The sequence below is a fragment of the Nannospalax galili genome, unplaced genomic scaffold (assembly GCF_000622305.1).
Source record: "Nannospalax galili isolate Female #2095 unplaced genomic scaffold, S.galili_v1.0 scaffold538, whole genome shotgun sequence".
NCBI lineage: Eukaryota > Metazoa > Chordata > Mammalia > Rodentia > Spalacidae > Nannospalax > Nannospalax galili.
This window is the reverse complement of record NW_008343842.1, coordinates 3,892,383-3,902,549: the sequence shown is the minus strand read 5'-3', so window position 1 is coordinate 3,902,549 and position 10,167 is coordinate 3,892,383.

The window sequence follows — 10,167 nt, the reverse complement described above, 5'->3', positions numbered from 1 at the left end:
GGGAGGGAGGGAGGAAGGTTGGTAGGTAGGTCGGTCGGTCCATACTGCTCTGGGGCCCAGGAAAACAAGAGCAGACTAGTTCAGTAAAGTAGTTACTATTTATCCAGAGAACATTTCCAACTAATATATACTCAACTTTCCCCTGAAATTTCCCTCAGGGTTGTCAACTAAATCAGGCTAACCTTCACCCCAAGCCCATCAAAAGTAGAAGGGAGCTACAAGGTGATGTCACCAAATGAAAGGTGATGCTTCATCATTACATAAGCAGGTATTTAGACACCACAGGGGCTGGAGCAGGCTCAGCAGTTACAAGGACTTACTGTTCTTGCAGAGTATGTAGGGTTCAGCTCTCAAGCACCCACATGGTGGTTTACAACTGCTTCTAACTGTAGTTCCAGGGAATTCAGTACCGTCTTCTGACCTTCTTGGGCACACACGCACACACGCACACACACACACACACACACACGGTACACATAAACTTACACAGGTACACACAAGAATACATAAAAATGACAAATCTTTAAAAGAAAAAGCCAGAATTTTGTTTGGGGATTTTAATGTCTGAGTTTCAAGAATATCCATCTCCCCTCCCCACCCCCACAGAAAAATAGCATTGTTGTAAAGGTCTCCCTACTGATGCCTGAATTCCCATAGCATTTCATTTATATCCATGAAATAGTGTCTCCCTGGTATTTAAATTCTAGGGCCAGTGAGCTGGGTCAGTAGATAAAGGTGCCTGGTACCAAACCTGATGACCTGACTTGGATCCATGGGACCCACACCCCACATGGTAGAAGGGAACAACTGAGTCCCACAATTGTCTTCTGATCTCCACATGTGTACAATGGCATGTGCTCATTCACACACATAATGTGTACACACACTTTAATCCCAGCAATCGGGAGACAGAGGCAGGAGAATCTCTGTGAGATTAAGGCTAGCCTGGTCTACATAGTGAGCTCCAGACCAGCTGGGGCTACAGGGAGACCCTGTCTCAAAAAGACACCCCCCCAAAAAAAAACATTAAAAAGTCGTGGGAAGAACGAGGGTCCCGGGAAGAATGAGCAGTACAGGAGCTCGTGGGGTGGGGTAAACTGGAGCCAGAGAGGAGAAAGTTGGGTAGCTGAAAAAAGACAAAATTGTTTTCCCAGGGTCAGACTAGGTCCAGACTTTCATGATCCTTATCATTAATAATTATCAGAACCAACCAGGCAAGAGTTAGAGGTTGGAGGACTAGAAAGATGAGGCGAGAGATATGCCCGACTTCCCTTCGGGGGTCTTAGTTAATAACCGATTAATGATTTACATAGTGCTTTTACATCCAAATCCATATGTTCTGCACATAGTCCTACCTATTCAAATAGGCAAAGCAGGTGTTTTGCTGAACCATTTAATATTTGAGAAGAGGGAATCCGAAAAATTTCAGGGAGTTACCAGAAGTCATGGGGTCATGGGTTAGCCAGGTCTGGACTCTTGACCATTATGGTTTCTTGTTGTTTTTCTTTTTGTCTTTTTGAGACAGGGTCTCCCTGTAGCCCCAGCTGTCCTGGAACTCACTATATAGACCAGGCTGGCCTTGAACTCACAGAGATCCGCCTGCCTCTGCCTCCCGAGGGCTGGGATTAAAGGGGTGCACCACCACACCCGGCCCACCATTATGTTTTTAAAATAATGTAGTTTTAAAAATCTGGGGCTGGAGAGATGGCTCAGCGGTTAAGAACACTGACTGTTCTTGCAGAAGACCTGGGTTTGATTCCCAGCACCCACACGCCAGCTAACAACTGTCCATTAACTCTAGTTCCAGGGGATCAGACAGCCTCTTCTGTCCTCCGTGGGCATTGCATGACACATGTACACTTACCTACATGCAGGCACTACAATCATACACATAAAATAATAAATAAGGGGCTGGAGAGATGGTTCAGCGGTTAAGAACACTGGTTGTTCTTGAAGACCCGGTTCAAATCCCAGCACCTACATGGCGGCTAACAACTGTCCATAACTCCAGTTCTAGGGGATCCGACAGCCTCTTCTGTCCTCATGGGAAGTGCATGACACAGGTGCACTTACCTAAGTGCAGAAAATACACTCATACACATAAAATAAAAATAAACAAAATATTTAAAAATAATAATAAAATATTTTTCAAAAAACTTTTATTTATGCATATGTGTTTGTGGCTGTGAGTGCACCACCCATGTTTGGGTACCCAAAGTGGTCAGAACAGGGCATCAGATATCCCAGAGCTGGCGTTACAGACAGTTCTGAGCTGCCTGCCTTAGGTGTTGGGAACCAGACTTGGGTCCTCTGGAAAAGCAGCAATTGCTCTTAACCACTGAGCCATCTCTCCAGCTCCTGTATGCTTTTCCTTTTTCTTTTGTTTTTGACAGGGTCTCCCTAGTCCCAGCCCCATGGTAGTCACTATGTGGACCAGGCTGGCTTTGAGCTCACAGAGATCTGCCTGCCTCTGCCTCCCCAGGGCTGGGATTAAAGGTGCGCACCACCATGCCTGGCATCCACACACATTTTCTTAGTTCACACCGACTGCCTGACTCTGGCTGAGCAGCTGTCTGAGCACAAGAAAATATACCGTATCGTGGCAGGATGAGCCCCAGGGTAGGGGACCAGCAAGAAGTGCTCTTGGTGGTCAAAGAGAGAGAGGGAGATCTTCCTGGTGTTTCGATCTGGTCTAGCCTAGCCTTTATCCGGGTCTTAACTACGATTCTCTGTAACTTGGTGTTTGAAAATAAGTCTCTTGTTCCACCTGGCTTTCCCTTCACCTCAGGACCCTTTTAAAAAAAAGATTTTTGAGGCTGGAGAGATGGCTCAGTGGTTAAGAGCACTGACTGCTCTTGCAGAGGACCCAGGTTCGATTCCCAGCACCCACATGGTGGCTACGAACCATCCTTAACTCCAGCTCCAGGGGAATCTGAAGCCCTCTTCTGACCTCCACAGCATTGCATGACATGGTGCACTCACATACATGCAGGCAATACACTCATACACATAAAATATAATAAAATATTTTTTAAAAAGATTTTTATTTTATGTGTATGGGCATTTTACCTGCATGTACATGAGAGTGCATGCAGAGGCCAGGCGAGGGCATTAGGTCTCCTGGAACTGGAGTTACAATCCACTGTGAGCCACCATGTGGGTGCTGGGAACCGAACCTGGGTCCTCTAGAAGAGTAGCCAGTACTCTTAACAACTGAGCCATCTCTCCAGTCCCATCAGGACACTCTTTAAACTCTCCTAATGGTAAAGTAGATTTTTCTTCTATGTTTATAATTTAAGAAGAATGTCCCTTTGGTAACCTAACACTTACTTTATTAAAGTACACAGGCCTCAAAAACACAAAGTATTTTCTGAAGCAGCCCAAGATGAAAAGGAAAACCCTTGCTTCCACTCACGTTGAAGTGTGCCCACAACTGTCCAGCACAAGGGTCACCTGTCTGAGGCAGGGTCTCATTTCGTAACTCAGGCTCACTTGGAACTCACTGTGTAGCCCAGGCTGGCCTCAAACTTATGATTCTCTTTTCTCAGCTCCTTGGGATTACAGGCATGTGCTACTTCACCGGGCTCCAGGAGTTTTTTTTTTAAGACAGGGTTTCCCTGTAGCCCCCAGCTGGCCTGAAACTCACTTTGTAGACCAGGCTGGCTTCTGGCCTACATAGAGATCCTCCTTCCCCTGCCTCCCAAGTACTAGGATTAAAAGCACATGCCACCACACCCAGCCAGGATTCACTTTTATACTAAGCTGTCATATTTTATTTTCTGTTTATAATACTTTAGATTGATTGATTTTGTTTTATTGAGACTGGTTCTCACCTTATAGTGCTGGCTGGCCTGATGCTGCACAGACCAGGCTATCCTGGAACTTGCAGCTATTCTGCCTCTGCCTCTGCCTCTGCTTCCCTGGTGCTAGGATTATAGGTATGCACCACCACACTGGCTTCCACGTTTGTTTTAATACTGAATTCCCCTCTTCAGATCTTTCAGAATCATTGTTCTAGAAGGAAGGACTACCTGCACTGGCTGGAATGTCTGTATCTCCCTGTGGGTCCTTACACCCCATCTGGAGAAGTGGGCTATAGATGTTTCAGGCCAACCAGGGCATGGTAGTGCATGTCTAGCATCCCAGCACTTGGGAGGTGGAAGCAGGAATTATCATAAATTCAAGTTATGCTACATAGTTAGTTTGAGGCCAGCCTGGGCTATATGAGACCGTGAGAGAGAGAGAGAGAGAGAGAGAGAGAGAGAGAGAGAGACTGGAGGAAGGGAAACAGAATGAGGGAAGGATGAAGAATGGAAGGAAAGAAAGAGGAAGGAAAGAAGGAAAAAGAAAAATTTCAAGCCTGCAGCTAGAATTTCCCTAAGCCGCCACTATCCCTCCCACCCCCCATATGTGAACCTGAATCCAAGCCCAATATGATCTCTTCCTCACTGGTGCACTACTTCTCAAAAGCAAACCATATAGAAAGTTGGTCTTATCAATAAAGACATTCTGAAAGAGAAGATTAAAAAACAAAGATGAATAAGGATTGTTTCTAGGTGACTCCCTGAAGCACAGAGTCACAGACTTGAAGAGAAACCTGGATGTAGATCTGTCAGCTAAAACACAACCAAACAAAAATGAAGAACATCTCATTTTACTAAAAAAACAACATTTTGAGCTCCATGAGGTTAAATGACTTGGTTAAGGTCACCACCAGTTTATGGAAAATTCAGTAGAACCCATATCACAGCTTGTTTACTGTGCAATGTATAGAGATTTGTAAGAGTAAAAGCTAATACTGTAAATAAATATTTACATTTCCTACAGAAAAAATGTAAATGACAGGCCATCGAATGGAAAAAGTAAGGGATGAAGTTAAATAAGAGGTCAAGACAGCGAGTCCGGTCAAGTGTACTGGAAGATAAACAGTCACTGAAGTGGTAGGGATGTGTAAATGTAGGGTGGGACATTTAAATGGAACCATTTGGAATCATGTGAGCCGGGATTGACTCCACCATGACCTCCCTCACGGCACTGAACCGCACGGCAAAACTATTTCCTTTAGTCTCTTGACAAATGTGTTTTCTTCACAGACCCCAAGAAGAGTGTGAGGAAAGTTGTGGGTAATCCGGGGGCCGTCTGGAGGTGGCTCCAAAGCCAAGTATGATAGGCTGGGGAACCTATTGCAGATCTGTAGAGAAAAAGGCTCAGAGCAGAAGACAAAGATGATTCTGGAAGCTGCTTCTCAGCCGTCTCTCACTCAGCAACTTTCAGCAAGCTTTGCCCTTCCTCCCTCCGGACCTTGCTTCTGGCAGGCCTTTCCCTGCTCCCCTGGCCTTCTTTCCTCCCTGACTCCCCTTCACTCTGCAGATCTAGCTCACTTCCTCAGAGACACTTCCAGGGCCCTCTGGTAGCTTCTCTCTACACTCTGTGTGTTTTCTCCATAGCAGGCAACATACTTTGTAAGCACACATTTGCTTGCATGATTAATCTTTACTGAAATGTCTAGCTTTCCTGGAGGGGAAAAAAAAAAAAAAAAAAAGGACCCTGTAGGGCCCTGTGACACTGAGGTCCCCCTCAACCAGAAGGGGGCAGCAGAGGGCAGTGATGCCACTGGGTAAATCCCCAGTGCAGGCAGTCTCCTCCCTCTCCCTCTGTCTCCCTCCGTCTCCCTCTGTCTCCCTCTCTCAGCTCAGGGGCAGCAGCAGCCACAAATGCCGACTTGAAAAACCCTCTTAGACTTGCATCTTTCGAGTCCGAAACAATGGTGCCTTGTGCCCCAGGACACCGTGCAAGTCTAAGTCACTTAAAGAAGTTTCCACAGAACCATACTCAGTTGGTTTTCAACTCTGGGGAAAGCTGGCAGCCTCTTTGTGGGTTTAAAAAAAAAAAAACTAGTTGAAGGGACAATTAAACCTTTATGGGCCCCAGAATGTACCTAAGCAGAAAAATAAGCATTGCCCCTTCGTGTCTGCTGTGACACTTTCTGGCAATAGGGTTGAGCTCATGTCTGAGAACCTGTTTTGATTAGGGCAGGTGACAGGGGTCAGCGTCAGTCACAACTCTGACCCTAAGTATGACACCAGCCCCTTCTCATAAAATGGACATATCGCAGGCCCTGGGCCTAACTGGTCCTAAATAAATCACACAAACTCTCAAAGCCTTTCCAGAAAGCCACCAGGATTTTAGGCCAAGAAAAGTCATCTTGTTCCTGTGTTACTTTGGGGCCCAAACAATCCATTTGTCAACGAGCCCTGACCCCTCTTACAACACAATACAATGCATTCATAGATTTTGAGGGCAGTGTCCTGAATGGTCCACATGATTTCATTTTAATGAAATAATATCATTAAATGTGCCAGGGGGCTCTCTTCTTAAAGGAACCTTGGAGCAAATTCTTTTGTTGAGTGAAGCCGTCTTTTGTAAGGCAAAGAATCGGCCGCCAATTTTGTTTTCGAAATCTGAGATTTCACGGAGGCGATTTCCTTCAACGAGGGCCCACTTGAGGTGGTGGCCTGTGCGTTTTCTTTTCTTTTCCTGACTTTGGTAAAGACAGGCTCTTGTTGAATAGACATGACTGGGAAGGGATGAAGGCATCGAAAACACTGGAGAACTAAATCAATTTTAATCATTCGTGTCATCTATAATTCTCTAAATTGTGGTAAGAGCCAAACATAATGACCTGACAAAGAGTCCAGCCTCATAGATTTGAGGGCCAGTCTATTTGAAGTCAATCTCAAAAGAAATGTACAAGTGGTTCGGGGGACGTTATTGTAGGGGTTTTTCAATTGTGGTAAAATAGCAGCAATATTTATCACATTAACCATTTGTAAATGGACAATTCGGTGGCATTAACTAAATTAAATTTACAATGTTGTGCAACTATCACCACTATCTATACCGAAACCTCTTCATCATGCCCAACAAAATCCCTGCACCCTTTAAACAATGACCCCCATCCTTGCTCCCGCCAGACCCTAGAAGCCGCTCTCCACTTTCATCTCTAATAACAGAGAAGTTTCACACACTAGTTTTTCTTCAGGCCTTTATCCTTTCCCACAGCAAGAGAATGAAATTGCAACCCTTTTCTTTCTTTGCCTTCTAGATTCTCCCCACTCTCCTTTCCTGTACCCACAGTCCCATATGTGAGACGAAGCCAGAGCTCACTGGAATGGTTTAAGAACGGTTTAAACTTGCTGAGGGGCTGCAGCCCCCGACGGGAACAAAAGGAGGTCACTGGGGCTGGGGCTCCATTACAAGCTCAGGAACGGCAGGAATGTTCTGACTTCAATAGTCTGAGGAAGCAAAAGCAGGATAAGCTGAGAGGGAGGGAGAGAGGGAGGGAGGGAAGGAGGGAGAGAGGGAAGGAAGGAGGGAGAGAGGGAGGGAAGAAAGGAGGAAGGGAAGGAAATAAGGAGGGAGGGAGGGAGGAGGAAGGAAGGAGGAAGGAAGGAAGGAGGGAGGGAGGGAGAGAGGGAAGGAAGGAAGGAGAGAGGGAGGAAGGAAGGAAGGAAGGAGGAAGGAAGGAAGGAGGAAGGCAGGAAGGAAGGAGGAAGGAAGGAAGGAAGGAAGGAAGGAAGGAAGGAAGGAAGGAAGGAAGGAAGGAGGAAGGAAAGAAGACTGGGTAACAGCCTGTGCAACTAAATGAAACTGTCTCAAAGCAAAAAGCAGGGGTTAGGGAGATGGTTCTATTCATACAGTGTTTGCTATGAGGACCTGAGTTCTGATCTCCAGCACCCACATAAAAGTACGGCAATGTACACTGATCCCAGCACTGTGGAGCAGAGACAAGAGGGTCCTTAGAGCTCACTGGCTATCCAGGCTAGCCACATTGGTGATCTCTGGGTTCAATAAGAGAACCTGTCTCAAAATATATTATATATATGTATATATACATATATATGGGCTAGAGAATTGGCTTAGCAGTTAAGAACACTGGCTGTTCTTGCAGAAGACTCGGGTTTGAATCCCAGCACCCACATGGTAGCTAACAACTGCCCATAACTCCAGTTCCAGGGGATCCGATGCCCTCGTCTCTCCTCTGTAGGCATTGCATGATACAGGTGCACTTACATACATGCAGGCAATACACACATACACATAAAATAAAACATATATATATAATATATATATATGTATATATACGGGGGAGGGCTGTAGGTGAAGGTGTTTGCCAAACGAGCCTGGTGACATGACTTTGATCTCCAGAACTCATGTAAGGTGGAAGGAGAGTCCCAACTACCCAAAGTTGTCCTCTGCTTCACACGAGCACATGGCACATATGTCCGTGCACTCACCATGCACCCACACATGATAATAATAAAAAGTTGAGCATGATGGTGCACGCCTTTAATCCCAGCACTTGGGAGGCAGAGGCAGGTGGAGCTCTGAATTCCAGGCCAGCCTGGTCTACATGATTAGTTCCCTGTCTCAAAAGTAAATAAATATAAACCAGGCATGGTGGTGCAAGCCTTTCATCCCAGCACTCGGGAGGCAGAGGCAGGCGGATCTCTGTGAGTTTGAGGATAGCCTGGTCTACATAGCAAATTCCAGGCCAGCTGGGTCTACAGGGAGACCCTGTTTTAAAAAAAAAAAAAAAAAAAAAAAAGAACGAATGAAAAGAAAAAAGAAAGAAAAGAAGAAAAAGCCCCCAAATAAATAAATATACATATATAACATATATAAAATAATAAGGTGGAGATCGTTGACCTCTGGCCTCCACATGCTTCCGTACACACACCTGCACACACATGTGAACATACAAACATGTATACACACAGGTATAAAGGAGGGCTTAAAGAATCCCTCACACAAAAGGATGATGTCTGGGAGTGTGGCTCAGTGGTGGCGTGCTTATCTAGCACATGCAAGGCCCTAGGTTCAAGCTTCATGACAGTCAGAAAGAAAAATGGAAAGGAAAAAAAAACATGGGCTCAGCCACCCACAACCCCTGCAGAATTTACACGTTCTGTACTCACTGGTGGCCGACGGAGGCACTCAGCCTGACTCATGGCTTCCAGTTTGGGTTTTACTTTGCTCATTAACACTTGGGATTTCTCAAAGCAGGTAACTGCCTCCTGCTCCACCCCCAACTCAGTCTAATGGGGGTTCAGCTTATGAAAAATCTAATTCTTGTTCTTTAAAAAAGATTTATTCTTCTTTAATGTGTATGAGTGTTTTGCCTGCATGCATGTATGTGTACCATATGCACACAGTACCCACAGAGGCCAGAAGAGGGCTTTAGATACCCTGGAACTAGAATTACAGATGGTTGTGCATACTAGAAACTGAACCTGGGTCCTCTGCAAAAGCAGTCAACCATCGTAGCAGTCAGCGCTCTTAACTGCTGATCCAGCTCTCCAGACCCGTGGAATTCTTGAAATAGGATGCAATGCCTTTTGTTTTTCATGCATGGTAACATTAACAGGAAGTACGACTTCAGGGAAGAGGAGGGGATTTGGGGGAAGAGGAGAGTGGATGGGTATATTCTTAGGACAGAATGAATGAAGTTTGGGGGCTGGAGAGATGGCTCAGTCAGTAACATGCTCACCACACAAGCATGAGAACCTGAGTTCAATACCCAGAACCCATATGAAAAAAAGCCAGGCATGACGCCGGGCATGGTGGCGCATGCCTTTAATCCCAGCACTCGGGAGGCAGAGGCAGGCAGATCTCTGTGAGTTCAAGGTCAGCCTGGTCTGCATAGATTTATCGTCCTCTTTTTTTTTTTTTTTTTTTTTTTTTTTTAAAAAAAAAAAAAAAAAAAAAAAAAAAAAAATCCAAGCATAGTACATGCCTGTAATCCCCAAAGCTGCAGAGGAGGAAACAGTGGAACCCTGAGCTCATTGGCTAACCAGCCTAACTAACCTAAAAAGCTCCCGGCCCTTCCAGTTTGCCTTCAATTGCTAAAACACTGACCAATTCAAACTCGGGGAGGAAAATGATTTTTTGACTTACATTTTCTGGGTCACAGTTCATCTCTGAGGGAGCCCAAGGCAGGAACTCAGGGCAGGAACCTGGAGGCAGGAGCTGGAGCACAGGCCATGGAGGAACACTACTTACTGGCTTGCTCCCCTGGCCCCTGCTCAACCTTTCTTGTACAACACGGGCCCACCTGCCCAGGGGTGGCACCACCACAGTGGGCTGGGCCCTCCCATATCACTCAAC